Genomic DNA, 17,083 nt, shown 5'->3' on the forward strand with positions numbered 1-17,083 from the left:
GCCTAGCACTAGATCAATTCTCTCTCAAAATATTTTTTTTTTTCCTGGCAAACTCCTTCACTGATGTCTTCACATAAGGTCTCTAATCTCACCACTACATAATGCTGCAGAATGTTCGCTGGCAAAATTTCCCCGTAACGTCTCTGACACTCATTTAGCTTGACTACTCTGGCCCTAAGGTTTCGTTTTTTCACTTTTTTTTTTTTTTTTTAAGGATTCATTTGGTCCAAAGTCATTCAGCAACAAGGCAGCACACCAGGAGGCAGAGTTTGCTGAACTGGGATCCAGGTACATCATCTCTAAAAACGGGAGTTGTTTTGGGTCACACTCCAGCCCCTTCCCTGGGCAAAATGCAGGTATCTATTTACCTGCAAGAAGTCTCCTTTCGGATGTGAAGCAATGAAGTCACCACACACTTCTCTCAACAATAATCTGGCAAAGGTGATGCAAAATTTATTATATAGCAAATTCCACTGTAAACAGTTTAGCTTTGTCTTTCTAGGTACACCACGGCACCTGGGCAGGAAAATTGCACTGTCTTTTAATAGGTGCAAAACAATCTTTTTCACCCCTTCCTAGAGGCTTGCTAAATTTAATAGCAGGAGAGTCTGCCCAGTCAAGTAGCTGTTATTGCTTGGGGAGAAGTAAAAAGTGGACAGAGGCAGAATAATATCGGCTGGCTATGGGCAAAAGCCCTTTTAGACTATGTTTAGGGAAGTTTCCATAAACATGAAGGCATTCTCCAAAGGTATTGGGAAAATTTTTAAAAACAGCTTTGGAAAGTATTTAAACATTTGCAGAGGCAAAAAAGAAAATACAAATATAATTAGAAAAATCTGAGGTCTCTGGTAAAGCCTCATTGTCAACATGCCTTTTCTCAGAGGGGGGGGGGGGGAAAAACAACCTTGGATGAATTGTATTAAGGATTTCCAGTCACTTGGTCACTTGTACTGCTATTTCCACAGTCCACTTTCCAACCATTATATCAGTAACCACCCAGACTTATTGATTAAACCGGGGAGTCAACGTAGTGAAAAATTAGCAGGCATTTCAAAATTAAATCTTGCAATAATTTTGCTTTAATTGATGCTTTCCTGTGAAGTGAATGCATGTGTAGAGATAGGATAGCAGCTAATAATCATGGGCTTTATTCCATATGTAGGGATCCATGGCCAATTAAGCAATTTAGGAACATCTAGGAAAAAGGAACTCCTTTAAAACACACTACCTTAATTACATCAATACAGTAAACTCACCCTCACTGTTGTATCTATATATATCAATCAATGAACAGTAGTCAGAAAAACAATAGGTCCACCACAGTAATATTAAAACTACACAAATGAACCACCTAAATGCTAAGTTTCGTTATTCGTCTTGATTTAATTTCGTTTTCTTACCATACCAGCTTACTGTGTGAGTGCTAAAAATAAGGTTACCTTTCAACTGTCTTCTAAAATCTATCCTCATGCCCTTCAGATGCCGGTAGTAAAAGCAAGCAGCCAAACGTGTCGATCCAGAGCGGGAAAAGACACGGCTGTGCAAGGAAGCTATGGCACTGTTCGCGGTATCGCTCGAACACGGGGAAATTAGTTGTTCAAAGCATTTGCCCATGATACGCCACGCAAGAAGTCCGTTTGAATTACAAACAAATAGAAACATGAAAACAAAGAAGAACACCACGGCGGGGGAAAGTAGAAAACAAAAAAGAAAGACAGGAAGGGCAGGAAGACGAAAAGATGAAAGCCATAACATTGCAACAAAGTTGCAGGATTACTTTTCCTTCTACTTGCCATTTGAAAACTAAAGTTTAAAAAAGGCATGTGATTTCGTCGGCGTCCTAGGAAGGCAGCCGCTCTCACACACCCCAACTCGTCCCCAGCCTTACCTTCTGCTGCTAGCGCAAACCCAGCGGCTAAGGGGTCCCGCTCTCAGCGGCAGCGGCGGGGGCAACGGCAGCGGCAGCGGCACATGCCATCTGTTAGCGGCAGAAGCAAAAGCAGCGCTGCGCGAGGTGGCCCCGGTGCCGGGAGAGCCTCTAGCAGGGGTGCGTACTGAATGCCGCCATTTTAAAGCGAGGCTCCTGAAATCATTAGATATAAGCAAATTAAAGCCCGCCCCACCCACAGAACTTCAGGGCTGGGACGTGCAACCCTCCTCCGAGTCGCCGCTGTGGGGTGTAAAATGTCAAGGCGAGACACACGCGCACGGGGACTCCCGGACGGAGGCGACGATCCCTGCGCTCCCCGGGCCCCCCTGCCCCCGCCCCGGGCTCCCGCGAGCCTCCACTTCAGACCCCGAGGCGAGGGGTTCTTTTCTCCCCAGCGCGGGGACCCCCGGGGTCGGTGCAGGCCGGAGCGCTGGGGGGCGGGGGGCTACCGGGCCGGGGCTCTCCGCCCCCCCCCCCCGCTCCCTCCCCCCTCTCCCGGGCTCTTGGTTCAGTCCGCGCGGAGCACACCTCGGAGCTCCCGGCTCCCTCTCGGCGGCGGGCGTGGGGCTCCCGCCCGGGCGAGCGGCTGCCATGGCAACCCCGGCCCCAACCCCGCCCGGCCGCGCCAAAGGCGTGCCCTGCACCCGCCGGCGCGGCCGAGCCCGCCGCCGCCGCCGCCGCGGGCCCCCCGGTGCCCCGCGCTCGGCCAGCGGGACGCGCAGCGGCAACGGCGGGGGCCCGGGGGGCTTCGGGTGCCAACACGGAACTCGCGCGCAAGTCCGCCGGCCGCTCGAGCGGCGCGCGGACTGCCCCAGCGCGGGACGGCCCTCGGCCGCCCGGCCCCGCCCCGCCCGGCCAGGTAAGCGCGGCGCGCCCCGCACCACCGCCGCCGCCAACCTCACCTGGCTCGGCGCGCGCGGCTCTCAGGCCCGGCTGGCCGCTGCCGACCGGGCGCGAGTCAGACGGCGGGCGGCCCCCGCTCCCGCGCCCACCCGTGGCTGTCCTCGGCCTCCTTCCCGCCGCTCCCAAAGAGCGCCAAAAGTCGCGCTCCCGCTCCCGCGCCGAGTGCGGGCACTTTCTTCCTGCAGGGCGCTGTTGGGTCGCCCAATGTATTCTTTGTGTGCTCCGTTCATTCGTGCGTGGTTCTCGGAGAGCGCCGCGCGGGCTTTATTCTCAGGGGGTGTGGCGCCTCTCCCCCCAAACCCGGCGGCCCAGCCCCCGCTGCAAATGCTCTCTGCAGTTTCTTTATTAAGGCAACGGGGGACAAATCGTAGCGCTCAGGTTTTACAAAAGCGAAAACAAACAGAGCTCGCACACATCCCCGGAGAGGGGGGAGGGAGGCGGCAAAGTTTCTAGAGCTCCAGGAACTGGAGTGCCAATGAGAAATGCAGTGTGCTTCAAAGCTGTACGCTCAGTGTCACTTCAGATACGGATAAAGTGAAACAGGTACTTGCAAAAAGGACCATAGTCAATAAATATATCGGCTGAATGAAGGCAAAAAAAAAAAAGAAAAACAAAACCAAAACGCAACCCCCTCCCCCCCCCAAAAAAACAACTCACCAGCTGCGTTCCTGGGATGTCCCTTCTGTGAATGCCCCAGTCCTTGATTTCCCTTTAAGAACCTCAGACAGGAAAATGTTGATCTGTGCCAAGGGTTCCCCTTCTTCGATGGAGTTTGAAGGGTGGCAGGAGCCTAAGGTAGGGTCCCAGATACTTGTCAATGGGAAATGGGCAAAGCCAAAGCAGTTTTATATTTTGATTAAAAAACGTGCATCTGGACAGCTAAATTACCAGTTTTGATCTAATGCAAGTGTAATAGGAACACCAGCTGTCCCTTAATTGGAGCCCCACAATAATAAACGCGTGCTTTTATTTAATTTTATGAGGACAATTGTAGTTGATAACACACGCATATGCGAGATCCTCAGTGACAAGCTCATAGCAATTCATGGGCTGCTCTCCTGCCATGAACTGCTTCACCCCAGTACCGAGTTCTACATGCTCTCCACAAAGGGTAAAAACGTCGCAGGAGACATTTAAGTAACAGGTTGAGGAGCCTAGTGAAATCTCAGGCTAATTCTCCTTTTTAATTCTGTGGGACTGATCCAAGTAGAATTCTCCAGCTGATTTTAGGCAAGAAATCAATGTCTGTTTGTTAAATGCCAGATAATAGTGGCAGGATCATAATGGTTGGAAGGAGAACACTGGCACAAAACTACCCTTTAAATAATTGAGATACCCCTTCCCCCCACCAAGGCAATTGGCAAGCATTGTGAAAGTTATCAGGACAATGTGCAGGGACAGCATCTGATACTTTTGCAGTAATGGGTAGAATCCTAGCATAAGTCAAACAGAAGGCAGGAGTTGCTAGTTTTTTGAAAAAAAGGGAAACAAGAAAAAAATGAATTCCTAACCGCCTCTCTTCACCTCCTTTTGAGCTTGCCAAACTACCTGCACTGCTCTGAAAATCAAACTTGGCTGACATATAGGAAGTGGCTTTGGCAGTCCAGGAACTACCACAACTAAAATTAAGAGGTGTTGGCTACCACAGAAGTCTGGAAAGAAGGGCAAGGCTGAATTATATAACTTTATACCCAATGATCTAACAAATGAGGAACTTTTATCACGGTGAGTCAACAAAGGAGTCTTTATGCTAAACATGGGTCAACACCACTGCTTTTACCTCTGTCCACCATTGCAAACCACATCTCCTATGAGGCACTCCAGGTTTCCCTAATCCCACACAAACTGGCTCCTTTTTATTGTCATTGCATTGGTAAAATAATTGTTTTCTTATGAATGTAAGGTCATAAATTGGTCAATTTGCATAGCTTCAACATATTTTTTGGCTTGAGATTTCTGATCAGAGAAAATCGCAAATGTCCACATGGGAGAGGAAAATAGCCTTATAAACAAATTTTAGCCTAATAACCTGTCCCCCTTTTATCCAAGATGGTACAGCTTCCACAAATGAAGCCAGGCAAACTTCCCTGCCACCAGGTCACTGGGGAGTGTTTTCAAAGAGTGGAAATTGCTGTCCCGTCCCCTCAGCATTTTAAAAGGGCTTGTTTGCTCTTTAGGGTAGACTTACCTTGGAATTACTTTCCACTTTAGTACTTAGAGCTAACCAGCATTTTCTTTTCTTTTCTTCCCCTGAGGCATGATTGGGGGCACGACCGAGGAAAAATGGAGTTGCACACTGACTGATCCACAAGATGACTTCTTAATGTATATACATTATTGTCTCTGACTTACACTTGTTCCCCCTCGCACTGTGGGCGAGTCTCAGAACCACTACTCCTGAGGGATCTTCAAAGGTAAGTACCTCACAATGCCTGTATTTACATTTTCAGTCCTGTCCCTCTGCCCCCAGCCAAACAGAGGTGTGCAAAGCAAACATTTAAATACACTCAGGGCACATGCTCTCGTGCTCTCACTGTGTCTTCATGCTTGAGCATTAAGTAATGGGCATTTACACAGACAGATGGAAGGCTAAAACTCTAGCTAAGGATGTAGCAGCCTCTCAAGTGACATATTCCTCCAATAAATATAATTCACTTTGAGGCAGGAAAGAACTCTAAAAGTTATGTAATGGTTTAGTAACAGAAGGATTATTATAATCCACAACCCTACGGATGCTGCTGTGTTTTTAAAGATGCCGGACAGGTGGGGTTCTTGAAAACTCTCAATGTATTCTATCAAAATTTTACTTTTACTCCCATCAAGGCATATAACTCATTTATTATCCTCTTCGAAAGATTGTCAGTGGATACAGGCAGGGTCACGCTGTGCACAAAAGGTAAAAGAACTCCCTTCTCTTTTGAACCTGTAGAATTATTCTCACCAGCCTCGCACTATTAGCAAATAGTAAGTACTCTTTGCTGCTGTTGTGTTCTTGCTATGGCTTCACAGGCTGAAGCCCCACATGGCATTTGTGGTCATTCCATACAGAAGCCTCTGGCCATTTAAGGGTGGTTGAATAGCTACAAGACATTGATTATTCATCCATCTCTGAAGAGCCTTTTTCATTCAGAGTTGGGGATTGGGAGTCTAAGATTCATGAAAAGGTTCTGACTAATAAATGGGGGAAGGGGAAAGCAGAATTGGGTTGTTAAAAAGGTTTAGACGATCAAAGAAATGTTGGCTTCTAAGGTAAACTCTTTGCAAAATGATGCAGACTGTATTTCTGACAGAAGAAGAGAGAAGACAACGTAATAACTAATTGCATGCCAAAGTAATTTCGAGCTTGATAATAAATGGATCAACAATTCTCAGGTTGTAAAGAAAATTCTTGAAATTCACATTTTTCTTTCACTTGGGCACAGTTGTCAGAATGATCTGGACATGTTCTAATAACCCGAGAAGAAAACAGGAAAAATATTAAAGAGTCATATCCTCCAAAACACATCTGGGCCTGATGCATTTACAAAACAATTTTTCTGCAAGCCTTTGAAGAATATATTATATAAATTATCCTTGAGAGTTGAAAAGTATGGTATATTTCTTAAAATTCTTCTTAGAGGGAAATGTGGTAGGCATGATACAGATAAAAATGATACAGAAATGTAAGAATAATACAAAAGGTAAGAATGATATCAAAAAGAAAAGCATGGGGCCCCTGGGTGGCTCAGTCTGTTGAACGTCCGACTTCAGCTCAGGTCATGATCTCACAATCCGTGAGTTGGAGCCCCGTGTCAGGCTCTGTGCTGACAGCTCAGAGCCCGGAGCCTGCTTTGGATTCTGTGTCTCCCTCTCTCTCTGCCCCTCCCCTGCTCATGCTCTGTCTCTCTCTGTCTCAAAAATAGATAAAAACATTAAAAAATTAAAAAAAAGCATGGCCTGTTATCACTTAGGAATATGATAGTTATAATCGCACCAATTTAATGTGGAAATACTCCATGCCAGGTACTTTTTGTTTGTTAGCTCATTTAATCCTTACAACAATTTCTATGAAGTAAATATTTCCTTGTTGAGAACAGAAAAGTGAGAATTACTCAAAGTAACAAAGTAACAAAGGTACTAAGTGGCAAAGCCAGGATTCAGAATTAGTTATCTTCTAGGATAGGGCCCATGCTTTGAACTATTGCACAGTACTGAAGAAAGCTCTTATAGGGTCCAGTTGGACTTAAACTCAGACAGTTGCTCCTTTCAGTACACCATACTTCCTCTCACTGATGTGGGCATTTTAATAAAAATGCTACCAATAAAATACAGCAACTTATTAAAATAAATTTAAGCTCGGGGTGCCTGGAAGTGGCGGACTCTTGATTTCGGGCCAAGTCCTGATCCCAAGGTTGTGGAATCCAGCCCTAGGGGCTCCACACTGAGCATGGAGCCTGCTTGGGATACTCTCTTTCTCCCTCTGCTTCCCTTCCCCACTTGTGGTCTCTCTCTCTCTCTCTCTCTCTCTCTCTCTCTCAATTTTTTTTAAAAAAGAAAAAAAATAAGTCTAAGCATTGATCCAATATTGTTTATTCCAGAAACATAACGATGACTTCAGCCAAAAATCAATATTATTGACAAAAATGCATGATCATCTCAGTAAATGAAAAAAAAAGGCATTTGATAAAAATCAAACTGCTTTTTATAGTCAACATCTTTTAGATATAGAAATAATGAACTGCCTCTTTCACATGAGAAAGAATGTAACTTCAAAAAAAGAATGTAAATTTAAGAACAAAGAAATAATCTACCAATTGGAAAAACAAAGTTGTTTCCCATAAAAATGGGACCAAAACAAGGGAGCTTTGATTCATTTATAAGTTCAGTGTTTCTGAGAAATTCTTATTTTGGTAATAAGGTATGAAAATAAATTAGAAGTGAATATTGGAAAGGAAGAAATTAGAGAATTTTTAGACAACATTAGAACATACCTAGAATATTATATATACATATATATATGTATATATATATATATATATATAATATAATATTACTCAGCCATCAAAAAGAATAAAATCTTGCCATTTTCAACAATGTGGATGGAACTAGAGTGTATTATGCTAAGTGAAATAAGTCAGTCAGAGAGAGACAAATACCATATGATTTCACTCATGTGGAATTTAAGAAACAAAACATGAACATAGGGGAAGGGAAGGAAAAATAAAATAAGTTAAAAACAGAGAGGGAGGCAAACCATAAGAGACTCTTAACTAGAGAGAATAAGCAGGGTTGCTGGAGGGAGGTGGGTGGGTTATGGGCTAAATGCATGAGGGTCATTAAGGAGGGCACTTGTGATGAGCACTGTGTGTTAATGTAAGTGATGAATCACCAAATTTTACTCCTGAAACCAGTACTACACTATATATTAACTAACTTGGGTTTAAATAAAATCTTGGAAAGAAAAAAATAAAATAAGAGAATATACCTAGAAAAGCCACAGAATTTACTTAAAGTGTTTAGACCAAACCACAGAGTTCACAATATACAAGACAAGTAGTCTTGGAAAGCCAACATAATATCTACCAATAAGGCAACAAAAAGGAGCAGTAACTTGTTTACAATAAAGCAAAAACGTTAAAGTCTTTGGAAATAAGTCAATATACACAAGGGTGTGAGAAAAAGAAAAACTATGACACCTTTATGGTGGAAATGAAGAAAAACTTGAGCAAATGGAAAGTCACGCTACATTTCTGAATGGGGAGCCAATAGTGTGATGCTGATAGGTTGATTGGTAGATGCAAACAATTCAAATTAAGGCATCTGTTATTTCAAAAATGATACCACGTTAATTTCTATAAACAATCGTATATGACTGTCCTAGGGAAACAGATATCTAACAGAAGTGGCAAATATTAGAATGTATTATAAATTAACAGCAGTTAAAATGGCAGAATTCCAATGCAAATCAGAAATATCGATCAGTAAATGCGATAGTGAGATCAGGAAAAGGCTATAATAAATTCAAGAATTGAAGGCTTGATGAACAAAGCATAACAAAACAATGGGGAAAGAACTCATTATTTAGTAAATTCACCTGGGGTAACTGGTCATAAATATGGAGAAAAAATAATGTAAGCCTTTATCTCTTACCATACGTAATGATTCTTTCTGCATGGATAAAAAATTTAAAATTTAAATAAAACTTTAAAAACTGGCAATAGACTAGAGTATATAACTCAGCTATAGGAATTTTTAAAATTTTGAAGCAATAGCAAACATTGCAAAGGGAAGACTGATCAGAGGGTACAACATAATACAAAAATGTAAAACCATTATCAAAACTAAGATTAAATGGCAAAATGCTAGGAAGATCATGGATAAATGAATAGCATCCAAACTGTATACAAATGTGCTACAATTTTCAAAACCATTACCAAATCCCCAAGGGACAAAGGGTCAAAGAGTATCATCACGCTAGAAGAAATATATATAGTTATATATAGTTCCAACTAGGAGACAACCATTTGATACTTAATGTTGTTGCCAAAAATAATTTACAAAACCCTGTACTATACAGGCTCTAGAAGAACAGGCTCATTCAAGTTGCTGGTGCCATTGCAAAATGGGTCAAGAATCATAAAAAATGTCCTTGAACCAAGGAGCCCAATTTCAAAAGAAGAAAAGGGCGGGGGGGGGGGGGGGAAGCAGCCTTCATTTTAATATCAAAAGCCTTAAAACAACCTAAATATCCAATATTTCTTATATATTAATGCAGTGAAATTATTTGAACACTGTAGAAAAACAGAAAATTGTATAGGAAATAACATTAATAAAAGGTCAGAATGCAAAATTATATTTTCCCTTTGATTGCACCCATGAGTGTTCATAAGGATAATGGTCTGGAGAGCCCAAAGATTTGTAGCTATGTTTTTTTTTTTTTTAAAGCTAATACCGGGGACATTTAAAAGCATTTTTTTTGTCACTGTGTCTAATAAAACACTACTAAATTGGAGACATTTATGTTTTGACGTGAGAATTAGACCCCTCAAATAACTACTTCTATTTCTCTCACCTTCTGCCATTTCTATGTTCCCCTGCATTCCTCAACAACTGCTCTTTTATCATCTACAAATATTTCTTCAGCCCTTTGTCTGTTTTGTCATTTCTCTCTCTTCCAGCTAGGTCTCTTTTTTCTCTTTCTTCATCCCCCTTACTCTACCTGTTTTCGTTTTCTACTGAGCTCTTTTTGTGCTTCTGTTTTTGGAATGGTTAAAATATCAGACAGACACGTATTTGATTTATCTGCTTAAGAAAACACTGCTTTTTACTCCATTTAGAGGTGAATGAGCTGAATTCATTAAAGTTCTTTTTAAAAAGGCACCTGGATTGAATTGTCTTTTAATTATTTATGCATGGCCAAGGCCAAATCAAATGCTTCTGTGAGGTCCTAAACCATGTCAAGTGGAAAGCACTTCATATCCTAATTCTATTAGATTTGTCATCACAGAAAGAACAACGAACATAAATGCGAAAGATTCATATTCGCATGTACAGGAAACCCTGGCTCTTCCAATTTTCAAGTTTTCAAATATCTGACTTTTAGTCATGCCAAAACATGCTCCAACCTCCATGCAACTTATTGATACAATAATTATGATCTCATTGTATTTTGCATTCACAATATTGTGAATGTAATATGGGTAATGAACAGGTACCCTTAATGGTAGAACCTGAGAAGAAACTGAATGGTAATGAACCAATGGTGAGAATGGGCGAGAAGCTAAAAAGCATCTATTGGTACTATAGTGACCTTGGGTGAGTTATTTAATCTCTGTCAATTTCCTCATATATAAAATGCAGGTAATTCTAGAATCTTCTGTGTAGCACATATGGTGGGATTAAATATGCCAAGCTTTTGAAAGCATTTACAGCATCTAACACAGCGAGTACTCCATTAGTGAGAGAAGGTAAAGGGCACTGCAGATTTGGACACACAGTGTGCATATTGACTTAGGGGCAGGAATTCAGAGGGCATATCAGGGACAGAGAAGAGACTGGTGCATCCATAGTGTTACTGGAGGGTTAATTTGGTAAATCTTCCTTTCACTTTTAGAAAATAGGATTAGTCACATGTCAACTGTTATCAAACCTTCAGCCACCAGGTTTAGGCATTCCTTCCCATTTTGGAGTGGAGTGCAGAAGGGTTGGTTTTCAAGGCCGTTCCTTGTCAATCTGGTGCAACACAGAAAGGAAGAAGGTGGTATTAGCCCGAGAGTACCTGAGGCTGCTGTTAGCAAGATCAGAGTGCCAGAGCAGTGGCCTGCCTCTGCCCTGCTAAACGGGGCGGTATGGCTGCAATATCCTGGATGTGGGATGAGAGTGTGTGCCTCGCTGGGGAGTCTCTGTGAGCCAATGGTTATGTCTGGTCTATCTGCTGATGGTGTGTAGGAAGAGGGGACTTCAATCAGAGACACTGAGGGGTATAGAATCGTGATTAAGGGCACAGATCCTAGAGCCACACTGCCTGAGTTCACTTACTAGGAGTGTGACTTATGAGCAAGTTACTTACCCTCTCTGTGCCCCGGTTCTTAGTTTGGAAAGGGATAATAATAATAAAACCCCTTACTTCATGGGGTCTGTGGTGACAATTAAATGAGACCACTGCCTACCAGATCATGAGTGCTGGCTGTTTTTATCCAGGTCCAAATGGCCCATTTTTCAGCTTCTCTTGCGATCTGGAGAATTTTCTTTCTGGGTCCAGGGAGGACGCATAAGGAAGATCATGCATTTTCTCTTTGGGCCAAACTTGGGTGGGTGGGACATAATAAAAGCCATAAGACAGTGGCTATGGCACCAGAGAGACTTTGTAAATGATCACAGAACCCAGAATGAAGCTCATCCTGAAAGCCTGGGTCGTGGGGGGCACTCTCTTCCTCTCTCGGCTGCAATGAGACCTGAAATTTTCTGCCATCATGCTTAATGTCTTCAAAAAACCCCTCTCAAAATGAACAAATTACCCAGGAAGAATAACACATTAACCTGCTAGCTGAATGAACACTTTAGCACAGATTACTTTTATCAGATTACTTAGCTTCTGGAAGCTGGACCCAAAAGCCAGCAGATGAGGGATGGGTAAATGGCACTGAGGAGAAGGAAGAGGGAAGGGGAATCTGGGGGAAGCCTGAGGGCTACTGAGGACTAAAGCTGAGCAAAGCCAGGGTCTCCATGAGCCTGTGGATGGAGCAGAAAATTCCCTTACCCCTACTGTCCTCCCTACACTCTTTATCCTGTTTCATTTTCTTTGTCTTTTCATGTACCATACATCATGTAGCGCCGGGCCAGGCACACAATCAACAGACATTTATGAAGTGCCTGCTGGGTAAATAAGTGCCTAGAGTAGACAGAAGTCTCCAACTGCTTCATGAATGTGCTATCTTGACCACAAGTAGGTATGGCTCCATCACTACCGACCTGGAGAGGTTATGTTCTGAAGGTTGACCTGCTCCATAGGGTGAGGCAGGCACTTGAGGCTGGGGACAGAACATGTACTAAATAAGTACTCAAAAAACAAGTGGAATATAGTGATGGGCAGTCAAGAATCAAAGCAGGAGTAGAAGATCCAAGGTGATCCATACCAAGAACCAGGAGAAAGCGGAGTGTGGAACAGAGAGGAAGTTCCGAAAAGCAGCAGCTCTTGATTGAGTGCCTTCTATGTGCCGGGCACTTTCGCTGACCTTTTCTTTTTCTTTTTCTTTTCTCTAATATTTATTTTTGAGAGAGAGGGGGGGCGGGGGAGGAACAGAGAAAGAGAGGATGGAAGACCTGAAGCAGGCGCTAGACTGATAGCAGTGAACCCAACTGTGGGGCTTGAACTCATAGACTGTGAAATCATGACCTGAGCCGAATCAGATGCTCAACTGACTGAGCGACCCAGGTGCCCCACACTGACCTTTTCTAATTTAGTGCTCACAATAGGGCCGAAAGGAATTACTGTCTCTATTTTTTCATAAATGAGAAAGCTGATCATCGGAAAAGCTGGGAAAATTGTAGCGTAACATAGCAGCTATGTATAGACTTGGATCTGAACTACCTAGGTTTGAATCCTGGCTCTGTCACTTATTAGCTGTGTGGTCTTGGGCAAGTTACTTAACCTCTCTGTTACTCTGTTTCCTGTACAGTAAAAATGAGGATAATAGTGACTACATCATAGAATTATTATAGGGTTTAAATGAGTGAGTATTTACAAAGCCCTTAGAACAGTGTCTGCCACTATGGGATGTTTTATGAGTGTTTGTGAGGTAAACATAATAGACTTGCCCAAGGTTATGTGACTAGAAAGAGGCAGACTTTGAGGCTAAGGCCAAATCCTTCAGTCTTAGCACAATTCCTAACTCATCCATGGGGGAGCCCCAATTTTCCTTCTCTTCAAGGACTGCTGGAGGTCTTCAGACCCCCAGGAAACTTTCTCTGCCCGCTGCCTACTTTAAAAAAAATGTTTATGTTTAATTTTTGAGAGACAGACTGCAAACAGGGGAGGGGCAGCGAGAGATTGGGAGACACAGAATTTGAAGCAGGCTGCAGGCTCTGAGCTGTCGGCACAGAGCCCAGTGCAGGGCTTGAACCAACCAACTGTGAGATCATGACCTGAGCTGAAGTCAGATGTTTAACCAACTGAGCCACCCAGGCGCCCCATGCTTACTGCCTACTTTAATTCAAAGCCTCATACCCAGTCACAGACTGCTTACCTGATGTTTTGCATTGCGTTCCTGCACATTACTTTTTGCACAAAAATAGCTTATACACCTCTTCTTAAGGACTTCACTTATTTTCATCCTCCAAAGTGCCTAGCAATTCTCTGTGTTTTGAATTGAAATCCTGCCCACAGCTCCTTTTTAAAATGTTTATTTATTTTGAGAGAGAGAGAGCGCGAGCGAGCATGCACACAAGCATGAACAGGGGAAGGTCAGAGAGAGAGAGAGACAGAGAGAGAGAGAGAATCCCAAGCAGGCTCCACACCATCAGCACAGAGCCTGATGCGCCATGAGATCATGAGATCAGGACCTGAGCTGAAATTAAGAGTCGGATGCTCAACCAACTGAGTCACCCAGGCGCCCCCAACTGCCCACATCTCTTAAATGGACTGGTGGTCTTAAAACTTTTGAGTGGGACAAGCATACCACAGGTCATAATGGTTCCAAATGTAGAGCACTTTTTCCACATCTGTCTGTTCATTTTCACAGTTTTGGTTTCTCACTAATCAGTGGCTGAAAGAAATGATATTGTGTTTTTTTAACATTCTATATAAGGTTTTAGCATGTCTTTTCTCTAGATTTTTTTTAGATGATTCTCTAGGCTGTCATCGTTTGAAAGCATTTGCCGAAGCATAGTTAATAAGAGATACAGCCAGAGAGACAGAGAAGTGACATGGCAGCACCAAAGTTCCCGTAAAAATATAATTTTCTATGTTATCCCTTTCCAGGCATATGGCACTGAGTCACAAGAAATAATAGCCATGGAAAATGGCCAAATGCACACTGGTGCACTTGAGCTAAGTATAACAGGAGATGTGGAGTTATTTTTAAGATACAATCTATTTCTAAAGTGCTTTCTGAGCCTTAAATATGCTGTACAGTCATATCTCTGAAGGGAAAGGGAAATGTACCTGGGTTCTAAAAACACTTGCTGAGACAGTAAGTGAATAAATATGCTCAGTTTCCCTGACCAGAGACCTTCATTGGAATTTGATGCAAGCCATAAATGAAATGACTTGGCTGATTATAAGTCAGTCCCCCATGAACATTTGTTTACATCTGAAAACCACTACCCGTAATTGCTGTCTCTGCTCAGGGGAGGCCCAGCTGGGATGACAAGAAGTGTTGCAAGGTTCTACCGAGGTGTGATCACCAGTTACGGCATGAAGCTGGCACTGCACGTCTGCACTCTGTCGGCCTTGGCAATGGGATCCACCAGTCTTCCTCCTTCACACAACTGAAATTAGCCAAAAAGAGAGCAGAAGTGTTGGGACGTGAAGTCCACTTTGCTCCTCAGACATAGTCTGTAATTACATGGCAGTTACCATGTTCTTTCAAAAAGTCAGTGATGATACATTTTCATTGTTAGGGAGAAGGACAGAGTTGGAGATAAGTCAGGATCAAGGACAATAGATAATGATTTCACAGAAAAGTGGAAATGGTCATTTTTTCTTAATCAGCTTCTTTAATTTTACCTTTTATTATCATGAAAGCAATATAAGTTTGTTTGTTTTCTTAAAATTACTGAGTTATGATTGACCTAAAAAGCTGTACATATTTAATGTACACAACTTAGCAAATTTTAAGTATACAGGCACTACACTGTATAGTGGATCTCCAAAACTTATTAATCTTGCAAAACTGAAACTTTGTATGCTTTAACCATCACCTCCCCATTTCTTTCTCCCCCTATTTCCTCTTAAAAACCACCATTCTACTCTTTGCTTCAATGAGTTTGACTGTTTTCAATTCCTCATACAGGTGGTATCACATACTGTTTGTCTTTCTGTGCCTGGCTTATTTTACTCAAGCATAATGCCTCCATGTTCATTCATCTTGTTGCAGGTGACAGTATTACCATCTTTTTAAAGGCCAAATAATATTCCATTGAATGTATACACCGCATTTTCTTTATCCATTCATCCATAGATGGACATTTAGATTGTTTCCATGTCTTGGCTATTGTGAATAATGCTGCACTGAACATGGGGGTGCATGTATTTCTTTGAGATGCTAGTTTTTTTCCTTTAGATCTATACCCAGAAATGAGATTGTTAGATCATATGGTAGTTCTATTTTTAATTTTTTGAGGAAGCTCCATGCTGCTTTCCATGATGTCTGTACCAATTTACATTCCCACCAACAGTGTACAAGGATTCCCTTTTATCCACATCCTCATCAACACTTGCTATCTTTTGTTATTGTTTTTAATAATAGCACACCCCAAAAGGTGGAAGTTTTGACTTTCATTACCCTGATGATTGGTAATTTCGAGTACCTTTTCATATTTCTGTTGGCTATCTGTATTGCCTTCTTTAGAAAAATGTCTATTCAGGTTTTGACCATTTTTCAGTTGGTTTATTTGTTGGTTTATTTGTTTGTTTGATGTTGAGTTGTATGAATTGCTCGTGTACTTTCGGTATTAACTTCTTATCAGATATATGGTTTGCAAATATTTTCTCCAATTCCATATATTGCCTTTCATTTTATTGATTGTTTCTTTTGCTGTGCAGAAGCTTCTTAATTTGATGCAATCCCAGTTATTTATATTTGCTTTTTTACTTTTGGTGTCATATCCAAAAATCATCACCAAGACCAATGCCAAGGAACTTTCTCCTTTTGTTTGCTTCTAGGGATTTTATAGTTTCAGGTCTTCAGTTGAAATTTTTAATTCATTTTGAGTTGCTTTTAGTGTATGGTATTAGATAAGGGACCAATTTTATTCTTTTGCATGTGGATATCTAGTTTTCCCAGCAAACATTTATTGAAGAAACTATCCTTTCCCCATTGTGTACTCTTGGCTACTTGTTGAAAATTAGTTAACCATATATGTGGGGTTTACTTCTGGGCTCTCTATTCTGTTCTACTAGTCCGGGTGTCTGTTTTTAATGCTAGTGCCATATTGTTTTGATTACTGTAGCTTTGAAACATAATTTAAAACCAGGAAATGTGATGCCTCTGGCTTTGTTCCTCTTGCTCAAGATTGCTTTGGCTACTGAGGAACTTTTGTGCTTCCGTACAAATTTTAGAATTATTTTTTCTATTTCTGTGAAAAATGCTATTGGAATTTTGATAAGGATTGCATTGAATCTATAGAATGCTTTGGGTAGTATGGACATTTTAACAATATTAATTCATCCATTCCTTGAGCTGGGGATATGTTTCCATTTATTATGTCTATTTTAATTTCTTTCAACAATGTTTTATCATTTTAAGTGTACAGTTCTTTTACCTCCTTGGTTAAATTTATTCTTAAATATTTTATTGTTTTGGTGCTATTGCAAACGGTATTGTTTTCCTTATTTTTTAGGTACTTTATTGTTAGTGAGTATGTAGAAATTCAACTGATTTTTGTGCATTGACTTTGTATCCTGCAATTTTACTGAATTCATTAATTAGTTCTAATAGTTTTTTGGCGGAGTCTTGATGGTTTTCTAAATATAAAATCGTATCTACAAACAGAGACCATTTTGCTTCTTCCTTTCCAATTCAGATGCCTTTTATTTCTTTTTTTTCCCCC

The 17,083-nt window shown here is 41.7% G+C and overlaps 1 protein-coding gene and 1 long non-coding RNA gene across 7 annotated transcripts in view; one reads left to right on the forward strand and one right to left on the reverse strand.

Annotated features, from left to right (window-relative positions):
- MBNL3 (muscleblind like splicing regulator 3) overlaps nt 1-3,015 on the reverse strand; it is a 112,311-nt gene extending 109,296 nt beyond the window's left edge. For 5 of the 6 annotated variants that reach the window (XR_007148924.1, XR_007148923.1, XM_047843775.1 and 2 more), the window contains exons 1-2: nt 2,459-2,477; nt 1,889-2,083 (exon numbers count right to left, since the gene is read on the reverse strand). The gene's annotated coding sequence lies outside the window, so the exon portion shown is untranslated. Of the gene's footprint in view, nt 1-1,888; nt 2,084-2,458; nt 2,478-2,832 lie in introns of those variants that run through there. The other variant, XM_047843774.1, reaches the window with a different exon arrangement.
- LOC125157249 (uncharacterized) overlaps nt 2,648-17,083 on the forward strand; it is a 117,291-nt gene continuing 102,855 nt past the window's right edge. Inside the window, exons 1-2 of the long non-coding RNA XR_007148925.1 lie at nt 2,648-2,789; nt 5,089-5,247. This is a non-coding gene — a long non-coding RNA (uncharacterized LOC125157249). The remainder of the gene's footprint in view (nt 2,790-5,088; nt 5,248-17,083) is intronic.

This window comes from Prionailurus viverrinus, chromosome X, assembly GCF_022837055.1.
Source record: "Prionailurus viverrinus isolate Anna chromosome X, UM_Priviv_1.0, whole genome shotgun sequence".
Lineage (NCBI taxonomy): Eukaryota > Metazoa > Chordata > Mammalia > Carnivora > Felidae > Prionailurus > Prionailurus viverrinus.